This window comes from Cenococcum geophilum (assembly GCF_001692895.1).
Source record: "Cenococcum geophilum 1.58 unplaced genomic scaffold K441scaffold_4, whole genome shotgun sequence".
Classification (NCBI taxonomy): Eukaryota; Fungi; Ascomycota; class Dothideomycetes; order Gloniales; family Gloniaceae; genus Cenococcum; species Cenococcum geophilum.
In genome coordinates this window covers 935,091-948,937 of record NW_027137562.1, presented here as the reverse complement: position 1 = coordinate 948,937, position 13,847 = coordinate 935,091, and positions in this window count along the sequence as shown.

Here is a 13,847-nt window from a genome sequence, read left to right as displayed (position 1 = left end):
TATTATATAAATTTTAAGGGGTTTTAATATATCATCTTCGCATTCTTTACCGTAATTAGTAGTTATAACTTTATTATATTAGTTTGGGGTTTATAGTAAGGGTAATTTATATTATATTAAATTTAAATAGTAGTGTATATATTTGTAGGGCAATTAGTATTTTAAATAATAACTTTAGCAGTAGGTTATATGGAATTTTAGTGTTTCTTTAACCTAGCTAATTAAAGGGTTATATTGTTTTAGCTATTCGTATCTAAGTATTACCTTATAATACTTTAAGGGTGTTATAAATAGGGAAACGTATTTAAGGTGTTCGCCTATCCGCATCTTTATAAGAGTGTAGTACGTTAGTTCGCTATGTATTAAAGGCTTACTATTAAAGCCTTATAGGCCTTAGGGCTTATTAAGTTTCTTTAAATTTAAGCGTTAAGTTTTTATGTAGTTTATCTTAATAAAGTCTATATTAGTAGCTCTGCTATCTATAAGGATTTATACTTCCTTTTATTTTTTAAATATTTAAATTTCGTTAAGTATATTAAGGGAGTCGTATTATATATTAGCGCTAAAAGAGCCTAAACACTTATACTCTTCTACTTCTTATCCTAAGGCGTAACTTAGCCCTAGGATAACTTGTTTTCTAAGTTAACTAAAGGTAAGATACTTTATAGCGACTAAGTATAATTTATAAAATAAGTACAATTTGTAGAATAAGTGCGACTTAAGGACTAAGAGGAGCTACAGCGGACCTTTTTAAAAGGGTAAGTTTGGCAATCCCTTTAAATATATCCCTTTTTTCTATATCTAAAATATTCTCTATTTGCGGCTTATATTCTTTATTTATTAGTTTCTAAGGGTGTATAGAATTAAGCGGCGTTAAGGTCTATAGGGTTATATATAGGGCTTTTAGGTTTTAGAGACGGATTGCGCTTTAGGGTATATACTAGTTTTATAAAGTTTTAAACATAAGGTGTAGTTAGCTTTAGAGAATAAGTCTATTTATTATATTAAAGGTCCTTATTAATTCGTTAACATATTATAGCAAATTTGGATAAGTTCTTTAGTAATTCCCTACCTACTAACTATACTCTAATTTTATCTAAAATAGCTTAATAGAGAGTAGTAACTCTAGCGGCTTTATTCTAATCTAGTTTACTAATAAGGCCTAAAAATTCCGAAAAGAAGCTAGTAAAGTCTCGGTTCCGTTATTATAAGTTTTTAAGTTTAGTAATAGCTGTGTATTTACGGCTGGTGTTATTATACGTTCGTTCTAGTAGAGAGATAAAGATTTTAAAATTAATAAAGGTGCCGTTATAAAAGAATAGGTCTATAGTTTATATAGCATCTTTACTTAAATAAGACATTTTATAGCTAATTTTGCTAGCTTTAGTAGGGTATTAGTTATAGTTTATTAAAAGTTTAAAATAGAGCTTAGTTATAAAGGGACGTAGGTTATTTTAATTTCTATTAAATATTAGAGGATTAGGAAGCTTTTTAGATTTCGTGGTAGGTACTAGGTTTATTATAGATATAAGTTAAGCTGCCGTTACTAGTTTAGGGTTTATATTTAATAGGTTGGGTTCGTATATAGTTATTTTAATTTTATTTATAGGTGTTGCTATTAGGGTCTCTAACGTAAGTGCTTTAAGGTTACGGAGTTCTTCGCGGATTACTCCTATTAATTGCTAATACTAAGCTTCTAATATCGCTCGCTGTCGGGCTAAAGCATCTATAAAGGACTGTTGCATTATAGTTAACTGTTCCCTAACTAGGGCTATAATGCTTATAGTTAACGCGGAGGGTTTAAGTTCGTTTACCATTTCAATAGTAATTATTTTAATATAACGTAATATAAGGGCGCGAAGAGACTTTAGGGAAGATTTAAAGGAACGATATAAATTCTATTTAAATTTAAGGGTATATAGCTCTTGCTAAGAACAAGACGTTAGATAAAGAAGAGAAGGAAATAACAAGAGAATTATATAATTATATAGTTAGGGGCTTAGTGGTCAATGCGTGCGTATATACGCACGCGGTCTTTAACGGACTTTAGTAGAATTTAATTAATCTAGTAGAATTTGGCAGAAGTCGATTAAGCTAGCAGAATTCGGTAGAATTTAGTTAAAGCGTCGGAATTTATCTATCGAGTGTTTCACTAAGATATTCCTACTGTAACTGGGCTAGTCCCGTTATAGGATATTACCTTTACAGTATTACGGCTGGTAAGGTTTAATTAGGACCTAAGCTAAGAGCACTATTAAGCGGTAGATAGAGTTATCTAGTACCTATATAGCACGAGGAGCAGAGTAATCTACTATAGAGAAGATAAGGAAGGAATAAACGGTAGAGGGAGAGATAAAGGAATACGTGACAAAGAACAAGACGATGGAGGAGACGGTAGAAGTAAAGCGCAATCATTTATCTATGCCAGCGACGTATTATTCGCGGATAACTCCGTCGATAGAAAGAGCTCGTAAGGATATATTATAAAGCTATTTAGGGGACCGATCGCCTGGAGAGTAAATAAGTAGGGTATTGTTACAACGTTAAGCATAGAGGCTAAGTTGTTAGCCCTATTACAGACAGTAAAGGAAGCTATCTTTATTAGTAGGCTGTTTAAAGTAATAACGTTACGCCTAAACGAGCCCTTAATTATTAACTGTGATAACGTCTAGACACTCTAACTAATTATAGAAGATACGGTAAAGCTAATTACAAAGCTCTAATATGTTAATATCTATTAATACTAGTTGCGTTAAGAATACGTAATAAGATAAGTGCTATTACAATAGAAAGTAATAAAGGAGATAATTGCTAATAGACTTACAAAGGCCCTACCTAAGTAGAGGTTTAAGAGCTTCGTAAATACAATCGGAAAAGTGGATATTAAGGAGCGGCTAAATAAGGAGAAGCAACTGGAGGACCTAAGGGAGAAGGTTAGGGCGAGAAGGAAGGATTTAGATAAGATTACGGTTTAATTAACGCATAGACGGACACGAGAAGGTAGCTAGCTTCGTCCTCAAATAGGTTAAAGCTAAGGGGGTATGTCAGGTAATCTGTATTCTTAGTAGCGTAGGACGTGCACTGGTCACGTGCACGGGTCACGTATATTGTAAATATCTTCGTCTAAGCCTGGGGGCCCTAGGTTAAGCAACTAAACAAGACACAATTAAGATCATTAATTAATTAACCTATTTTATTAATAAATAGCTCTATATAAGTTATCTAATAATAGTAGCCGCCTATAGGATTGTCATAATTCCACTTAAGGATCTCCTATTATAGTAGCATACAATTCGGCACCTAGACCTTATTATTTTACCTTAGGAGTCCTTAATTATTAAGGGTATAGTCCTTATTACTAGTAGGAACTTATTCCTAAGTTAACTAATTATATATAAAGCGTGTAAAGGCGTCCCTTTTTTATACTTTATAAATAAAATTAACTAGTGACCTAGGGGGTTATTCCATAAACGCCGTTTCGGCTAAAGTAGCTACTACTACTTCTTACTATAGCACGAGACTCTACGTAAAGTTAGTGCCAGAAAAGTAATATATAATACGTAGGTAACTCACTAGGTCGTTATAGGGGACTATAGCCTAGGCTAAGGGGTCTTCCCTAGGGTTAAGCGCTATTAGGTTAGTTAAAGTGGTCTTAAAGAGAATAGTAGGACGCTTTAGTCCGCCGGCGCTAAGTTCGTAAGGGTCGCTCGTATACTGCACGTATACTACTCGCTGGTTTAGTATAATAGCACTAGGGCCGCCCACAAGGCCTATAACCTATAACTTTTGCTGCAATATAGGCAGTATAGTATTAAGGATTGTCCTCTTACTACTATCTTTAAAGCCTTTAGTATAATTTAGGCGCCAGGATAGTATATTAGCGGGATTTGCTTTACCTAGCTTATATTTAATTTTAAAATTAAACTTAGCTAGTTCCTTAGTGTACTAGGCCTAGTAAGTAGATAAGCTCTTAGTGGTTATAAAGTACCTAAGATTATTATAATCGCAGAGTATGCGCGTTGTATACGCGGCGTGTTTAAGGTAGTAGCGCCACGTCTTAAAGCATTGCACTATAGCGAGTAGTTCTTTATTATACGTATTATACTATACTTTTAGGCTAGTAAGCTTCTAACTATAATAAGCAATTAGGTACTAGTAGAGTTAATCTCTTTACCCTAAAGGCTGCAGAAGTATACCACTATAGGTATAGTCGGAAGCGTTAGTAATTACTATTAGGGGTAAATTAGGGTTAAAGTGGCAAAGTAGAGGAGCCTATATAAACGTAGCGCGTAGCTTACAAAACGCTTACTACGCGTTATTAGGCCAGGACTAAGGTTAATATTATTTAGTAGGCCCTTTTAACTTACGCTTCTACTTCTTCTTCCTATCTAATATTAGGTTATAATATGCCTATATAAGATATGCGTATAGGGAGTATATAGTATCTAAGTAGTTCCAAATAAATCGCCTATAGAAGTTAGTAAAGCTAAGGAAGACCTAGATATCCCTATAGGGCTTAGGCTTAGGCTATTCCTTAATAGCTTTTACGTGGTTAGGGTCCATTATAATACCCCTAGGGGTAATAATAAAGCCTAGGAACTTAACGTTCTTAGTATAAAAGATACATTTTAATAGTTTGGCGTATAGGCCCCAAGCACGGAGCTATCGCAGTACCTACTTAACGTGCTTAACGTGCTTATCCTCGTTATTTAAGTAGATAAGAATATTATCTAGGTAGACTATATAGATAGTATCTACTAGGGTTCCTAGAGCTTTATAAATATAGCTCTAGAACATTATAGGGGCGTTAGTAAGACTAAAGGGCATTACTAGGTACTTAAAGTAACTATAGCGTGTCTTAAATACGGTCTTCTATTTATCTCCCTTTTTAATATAAATCCTATACTACGCATTATAAAGATCTAGCTTTATAAATATCTTCGCATAGCTAAGCCTATTAAAGAGTTCGCTAACCAGCAGTAGGGGGTACCGATTTTTAATTATAATCTTATTTAGGCGTCTACAGTCAACGTATAGCCGCATTATATCGTCTACTTTTAGCATAAAGAGAATAGGCGCTCTAGTAGGTGACTTACTAGGCCTAATTTAGCCCTTCTTAAGAGTACTGTCTAGGTACTCCTATAAGATCTACAACTCTTTCTATAAGAGGTTATAGAGGGGCATTTATGGTAGCGTTTTACCTTCTTTTAAGTTAATTACATAGTTATACGTAGAGTTCTGCGGTAGTATGCTTGCTAGCTTATTAGAGAAGATATTAATTTCCTCCTTATATATATCTAGTAGGCCAGGGGCCATAGAGGTAAAAGCGACCATTATATGGTAGTGTGCTTCCGGGAGCCAGTAAAGAGAAGAGTGCGGCTAATATGCGTTTTATAGGTGTGCTTATATAGAGAGTGCATACAGCTCTGCTATAGTATACTTAATAGTTTTAGGGTTTTAATCACCTCCCCCTTATATATAGGTAATCTGCGCTAGCACCAAAGGGTTTCTATAGGTACTTACTACTAGTAACGGCAGGTCCTCTACTATGTTTATAACCGGTATCTCTACGTCCGGAGGGTCTATATAGGTACTCGCTGCCAGTAACAACAGGTCCTCTATTATATCCACAACTGGCGTAAAAAAGGAGTCTTCTAGCTATAGCGAATAGACTGTTTTACCAGCCTTAATATCTATTAGGAAAGTGTTAAGGGTAACTATCTAAAGGCGTTTAGGGTCTAAAGTACCCTAGATAAACTATCCAGAATGGAAGCTAATTAATAGGTCTACTTCTACAAGCTAATCCTATCTAAGAACTATATTATAACTATTAAATAAGCCGCCCTAAAAGGTCTGCGGGCTAATAGTGCGAGGGATACCCTAGGAGTCGCTAGTGGTAACTATTAGATTATAAGCATCCCAGATTATTATATAGTTACTATTAAAGAAACATATAATAGGTCTATATAAATATAGCGTATAGCGTATAGGCAGGTTAAACCTACGGACGATATCTTAATTAATGAGGTTAATTTGGCACCTATTATTATATAAGGCATATAGGCAGACTTCGCCCTAGGGTGTATCTATCGCAACGTATACTATAATACGTTTCTTCTCTCCCTCTATATTAGGCCCTAGTTACAGTTAAGAGAGATACGCTACTAGGGCTTTAGGTTTTCCAAAGGCTGAGCTGATTTCTCTTTATTAGCCTACTTTTAGTATTCCTTACAGTGGCCGCCTATGGTCCTTTAACTTACCTATGTAGTACTAGCGTCTGGGGGGTCCCCTAAGCTATCTAGCTTTTAGGTAGTCTCCCTAGGAGTTTACTTAGAAAAGTATCGCCCTTTTTAGGTTCTGTTCCCTAAGCCTAACTCTATAAAGCCTATACTACAACCACGCTTTATACGCGATAATTTGCCACTGCTACTTACGCGATCTTCTATAAGCTTTGTGGTATTAAGCAATTGCTCTATACAGCAGATTTCGTTAAAGAGGTCTTTAGCGGTTCTTACCCATTAGGCGAAGTTCTGGCGGAAAAGCTCTACTTATAGGTAGGCTAGGAGATATAAGAACTAAAAGTCTACCTATTATTCAGGATTAACAAAAGGGGTATATAAGAAGAGGTCCTCTAAGCTACGTATATAGGCTAGAAAGACATTAAACCTCTAGTTCTCCTTTATAACAGCCGTATAGTATATTATAGCGTTATTAAAGCGTCTTACTATAAAGTTCCTAATCTAGTCTTAGACCATAGTCTTAAATTCGTCCTATAGTAAAGAACCCTTATCCTTAGTACCTAACCGGCGATGAACTAGTTAGGCGATTATCTTTTTTTTATAAGACCTTTAATAGCCTAGCGCGTGCGTCGCTTACAGTTATAGTTAGCATTATTAACCTTAAATTGGTTCTTAACTGCGGCAATCTACTAGTTAAAATGCTGTTAAGTAGTACCGCTAATATCGGGTAGTGACTTCTTAACTAGGGCGTTAAGATTTGTTTAGCGTATGCGTTCGCTATATAACTTATACTCTTTACTAAAGAGGCAATAGAAGGGCTTTATTAAATTAATAATGCTCTATAAGTTAGCTATTTTCTTAGCTAGCTTATCTAGCTCCTTTATATTAGCGGTATTAGGTAGGACACTAGTAACCTTACTAAGCTTCTATTAAGCCCAGGTATATAAGTTAAACTAGTTTTTAGCGTTTATAGATGTCTAATTATTTTAAGGTTTAGAAGGTGGCTTAGATTCTACTAGTATGCTTTTAGCGGTTTCGTCTGCACTAGATCCTAAGGCGTTCTATAGTTGTATTGCCAGCGTATTACCATCGGGTGTAGGCGTCGGTTTTCTTTTCGGAGGTATTATAGAAAATTTAAACCGGCTATCCTCCTAAGGGGATTAGTAAGGATTTAAATATAAGGTAGGAATGTAGATAGGGAGTCCAATAATAGAATAATAGGTATATTGTATAGACAGAGACGAATCCTTAAGGGAAAAAGGAGAAGTCTGTGTGCGAGGTAGGAAGGGTTTTCCCTAGGCACGTATAGAGCACGTGCCTTACGGGCAAGTCACCCCTAGGTTGCCCCAGGGTCGCCTATACCTTACGGCTATATAACTATCTACTTAGGTTTTACCTAACAAAAAATACGTTAACTTTATTTTATAAGCCTTGCATAAAGCTAGTCTATAATTAGATGTAGATAAATGCGAGTTTTATAAAACGGAAGTCCTATACCTTAAACTTCTTATCTTTATAAACGGCATATAAATAGACCTAAAGAAAGTTAAAGCAATTATAAACTAGCAAAAACCTAAGAACGTTAAGGATATAAGAGCCTTTATAGGATTTACTAATTTCTACTAACGGTTTATTAATAACTTCTCCGCCCTAGTTTTACCCCTTATAGCTCTATCCTAAAAGGATAAAGCCTTTATTTTTAATAAGGAATATAAGAAGGCCTTTACCTATCTAAAGGTTATATTTACTACCGCGCTAGTGCTCTAATACTTTAACCTAAACTAAATAAGTGTTATAAAAGCTAACTTATCTAACTACGTTACTAGAGGTATCATGTCTTAATATAATAAGGATAGAGTATTATACCCTATAGTATACTTTTTAAAATAACTAAGCTTAGTTAAATATAACTACAAGATCTACGATAAGGAATTATTAGCTATTGTTAGATAATTTAAATAATAGTAACCTAAACTAAAAGGCGCTAAATTTCTAATTAAGGCCCTTAGCAACTATAAAAACCTATAGTACTTTATAACTATAAAATAGCTAAGTAACTATTAGGCCCGCTAGTTAAAATACCTATTCTATTTTTAATTCTTAATTATATACCGCCTAGGTATTTAAGGCTAAAAGCCTAATACCCTAACCTAACGCTCGCAAGACGCGCTAGTACTAAAAAAAGCGCACTCTTACTAAAATTAGACCCTACTTCGCCCTAAACTATTTAACCCTTTTACTAAAGATATTATAATACACGTCCTTAAAATAACTAATTAATTAATTAAATAGATTATAACTAATAAATACCTAAATAGCGAGTTTATTTAAGCTAATATAAAATGGCATTAGACGCTTTAAAAGGATTTCTTTAAGTAAATGCAAAGCCTGTAGGAACCGCTTATACTACTAAAACTGCCTAGTTATACCTAACTACAATAAACTTAAGCTTAAGCTCCTTAAATACGTATATAATCTACTAGTAGCCAGCCACCTAGGCTAAGAAAAACCCCTAAAGCTACTCTAATGGGAGTATTACTAGCTAAATATATATAATATAATACAAAGATACGTCTCTAGCTGCTATATCTACTAATAAGCTAAAGCTTTATATAAGATATATAATGGCCTATTAAAGATACTACCTATTCCGGACCGAAGATAAAAGAATATCTTAATTAACTTTATTATTAACCTCCTTGTAAATAAGAGCTGTATAAATATTATAGTAGTTATAGACTAACTATCTAAAATAAGGCACTTAATCGCCTACCCTAATATATTAACGCCTACTATTGCTTAACTATTTCTAAATTATATATAGGAACTCCACAAACTCCCTAAAACAATTATCTCTGATAAAGGTAGCTAGTTTATCTCTATATTTTAGAAAAACTAACTACCTAACTCCATATTAAAGCACTGTTATTTACTATATATTACCTAAAAACGGACGGTTAAATAGAATATATAAACGCTATAATGGAACAGTATATCCGGATATATACGTCGTACTTATAAAATAACTAGATTAACTAGCTTATATTTACTAAGTTTACCATAAATAATTCTATCTTAGAAACTATAAAGGTCTCCCCGTTTCTAGCTAACTACGGCTAGCATCTATAGATAGGTTTTAAACCCTTTAGTAACATCCCTTACCCCGCTTATTACGCCCTATAAATTATAGAAGTAAATTAATTTATAGAAAAGATAGAGGAACTATAACAGTTCCTTACTAATAAAATAATATAGACTTAATCTATCTATAAAGCCGCAGCGAATAAGAAATAAACCCTAGTGCTAGCCTATTAAATTAGTAACTTTATTTAGCTAAATATAAGAAATCTAAATATAAAATAACCTGCTAAAAAACTTAATTAGAAGAACGCTAGCCCTTATAAAGTTAAGAAGGTTGTCTCTTCTTATTCCTACTAATTAAAGCTCCCTAATATGGTTAAAATCCACCCTATATTCTATACGTTAGTCCTTTACCCTACTACTCCTATATTAGACGCCCTACTTAAATAGATATAGGACCCTCCTCTATTAGTTAAAGTAGATAATAAGAATAAGTACTTTATTAAAAAAATTAATGATATTAAATATAATAAACGGAAACGCTAATATATATATCTTATAAAATAGAGAGGCTTTACTAAGCCCTTATAGGAACCCGTTAACTCTATAGGACTTATATAAGCCGCAGAAGACTTTTATAAACTCTATTTAGAACTACTATAGCCCTACCTTATAGAAGCTTAATTTTAAAGGGGGGGTACTATTATAGGATACCTGTTACGGTGCTGCAGTAAAATAGACCAAATAACTACGTTGTGGTATAAAGGGGAGAAGAGGCGAAAGGGGTATTGTATATAGATAGTAGGGCTAGCCGTTAAGGCGCTAGTAGTGGGCTAGCTAATAGTAGGAAACAGTATAAGATAGGTCAGTGCCGTAATAGTACTCTCCTCCCCTAGAAGGTTTGGTCCCTAAACTAAACAAATAGCTTTAAAACAGAATATTACAGTACTAGCAAATTACCGTTAGATTACCGTTAGATTGCCGTCACGTAATAGCAAACTATAGTTATATAGCTAGTTTAATAAATAGCGTTGGTAGAACTCCACACCGCCACCTAAATTGGTTAGGTGTGGCGTTCTTAGTAAGAACCTAACTAATTAGATAATTTTAACCGCCGGTTAAAGTTCTATAAGATCTTAACTTCTCTAAAGTATTGTGGTTGTTGTTTACGGCCTTAGCGTAGTAAGTCTTTTTTATTTTATACCTAGTCTAGGGGTCTAGGCTTCTTAGGGTATTGTTTATAAAACTTTAGTAGTATACGCTTGTACTCTTTTAGGGACTTTTTAGGTTCCTAGGTTTTCTTATTATAATACTTCCACTTAATATAATATATTAAGCCATGCTTGTCTCTTTATTTATTATATATATTAAGGATTTTTTTTAAATTCCCACTTGTCCGTAATATTGCTATTATTATCTCTTTTAGCTATCCTGCCTGTAATATTGCGGCGTTCCTTTTTATTAATATATACTTAGCTAGGGATCTTTTTAGGGAACTAGAGACGGACTTTTAAAGTATAAAAAGACTTATTAATATAAATGTAGTCTAGGAGGTCCACTATAACTGCCTCTCTATAGGCGGCTAAGATGGGCTAGGGTTTATCCTAGTTATTGTCCTATTTCCTCTTAGGCCGGTTAGTCTTTATATTTTTAAGGCTAACTATAACTATGTTATCCTTTTTAAATATTATACCTTTATCCCGTTTTATATTAGTGTTATCTTTATAGCGTTGCTGGGAGATACAAGCTAGGGCCTTAAGCTAAGTTAGGATAAGCTTAAAGCGGTTAGCAATAGCATTAGCTTATAGGTACTCTTTCTTTATATATATAGACAGGGCTAATATCTAGGGGCCTGCTAGTTTGATGCCCAAATGTGGGTTATAGCCATAGTTGGTAAAGAACGGTAAGATTCCTGTGGTTTTGTTAACCTAGTTATTTGTGGCAAACTTAGTAAGGGGAAGCTAATCTACCCAGTTATCTTAGATAAAGCTTACGAAAGTATATAGATACTTATTTATTACTATATTAACAATCTTAGTCTAGCTATCTATTTTAGGGTGCTATATAGAACTGGGGCTTAGAGTTACCTTTAGGCGCTGGTTTAGGCGGCGCTAGAAGTTAGAAACGAATAAAGAGCCTCTATTAGAGATGATGGTACTTAGGGCGCTATATAACTTATAGATAGTATAGATAAATGCTTTAATAAGCTCCTCTATGTCTAGGCTAGTGATAGGGATAAAGTATCTTATTTTTATTAGGCGGTTAACAACGACAAAGATATATCTATATGTTTTGCCATTATAAAGGCACTTAGGTAGGTTAATGACGTAGTTAATAGAGATATTAGTCTATAGGCGGACTGGTAGTTTTAATAGTTTTAGAAAACCGGGTAGTGCTAAGCGTGAGGTCTTTATACGGAAGTAAAAAGCGTAGTCTTTTATAAAGGTAGCTGTGAACTGTAAAATACCTAGCCACTAATAGGTTTAATTAAGGAGGTTTAGTGTCTTAACGCGGCCTAGGTGGCCCGCAGGACCCAAACTATACGTACGGTATATAACTTCTAGTTAGAGTTTAGGTAAATCAGGGACAAATACTTAATTCCTATAGTAGATTAGGCCGTTAACAATTAAATATTTAGATTTATTATAGCGGAGTAACTTCATAATCTGCTTAGGCCAACGGCGTACTTTACGGCCTTTCTATTTGCGTAACGCAGCTAATATATCCCTAGTAAGTTTATTCTCCTTATAGGTGTTCTTAATAAGCTCCTTAAGGGGTTTTTTTTTTAGGCTTTAGGTCTATTACTGCAATAAAGTCTTTAATACTTTAGTCTTAGGATTCGCTTAGCAGCTCTTCTAGGATAGCGGGGTTAACTTTTTTTAGTGGTAAGATAACGCGGTCTTAGTATTATAGATATTTGTTACTAGTATTAGCAGGTACTATGCCTAGGAGGCGGCTAAAAGCGTCTAGGATTATGGCTTTAGTGCTAGGCCTATAAGTAATAATAAAGTTAAACTAAGAAAGGAACTTAGCCTAACGGACTTGGCGCTGGTTTAGTTGTTTCGTTATTATAAAAGTCTAGAGGTTCTTATAGTCTATAATAATCTTAAACAGTTACTTAGTTCCTTATAGTTTAGGGCACTATTTTTTTAGTGCTTTTATAATTGCTAGGAGCTCCTTATTATATATCTTATAGTTATATTTAGGGGTAAAGTATTTAGCAAAGAAGAATGTAACTAGCTTAAGTTTACTATCTTCGCTAGCTTAGTAGAGTACTTCTCCTAAAGCCTAGTTTAAGGCGTCTATCTCTACTATAGTCTTCTTTATATAGTTATAGTATACTAAAACCGGTGCTATAGTAAACGCTATTTTTAGGATCTAGAATACCTGTGCTTAATTAGGGCCCTATAACTAGCTAGTGCTTTTCTTTAGTAGCCTAGTTATAGGCTTAACTACCTTAAAAAAGCCTTAGATAAATTATTGGTAGAAGTTCGCGAAGTTAAGAAATTGCTATAGTTCCTTAACTAATATTGGGTCCTTCTATTCCTATAAGGCCTATACCTTCTTAGGGTCTATAGTTATGCCGTTAGTTAAAATAATTAAGCTAAGGTATTTTATTTTAGTGGCATAAAACTTAGACTTATTAATATTAATTTAGAGTCTAGTATTACTAAGTCTTTAGATAATTTTATATATATATTTCGTGTGCTTAGCGCGTATTTTTAAGAAGATAAGGATATTATTAAAATATGCAGTGTAGTAGTTGTTAAAGGCGTTATATAAAATATAGTTTATATAGTTCTAAAATATAGCGGATGTGTTATAAAGACTAAATAGTGTAACTAATGTTTTATAGAGCCTAAACTGGGTAATAAATACTATAAGCTATTTATGGCCTTCCGTAATCCGGATCCGGTTAAATATAGCAATTATATTAAGCTTAGTAAAGTACTTGGCGCTATAGAGTGCGTTAAGTGTTTCGCGGATTAGTAGTAATAGGTACCGATTTTTAATAGTAACTATATTTAGGCCTTAGTAGTTATAGCAGATTTATATACCGCCGCTAGGTTTTATAGCAAGGAGGAGTAGTACGGCAGCTAGTAACGTTAATTTGTAAATAAAACCCTTATCTAGCATCTTATTAATCTACTTCTTTATATAACTAAGTTTAGCGGGTAAAAGTAGTCTATTTTTATAATATGGGGCTTACTTTTTAGGTATAATCTTAATTTTATAGTCCTATAGTTAGTAAGGGGGTAGCTTATCTGCGTTTTTAGGGAAGAAGTGTTTAATATATTTACGGAACTCTTTTAGTAAGCGTTATAAAATATCTTCGTGGGTTAATCCTAGTTTGCCTTTTAGGAATTTTTTAATATTAATATTAACTATCTTTCGGCGTAGGAGCTTAGACTTAGTTTTTAGGTTTATTTTAAGAAAGTTATAGAAATAAGGGGGTAGCGCTTTATAGGCTTTCTTAATTATATAGTTGCCTTCTATTAGCTGGCAGAAAGACCTTTTTAATAGGTT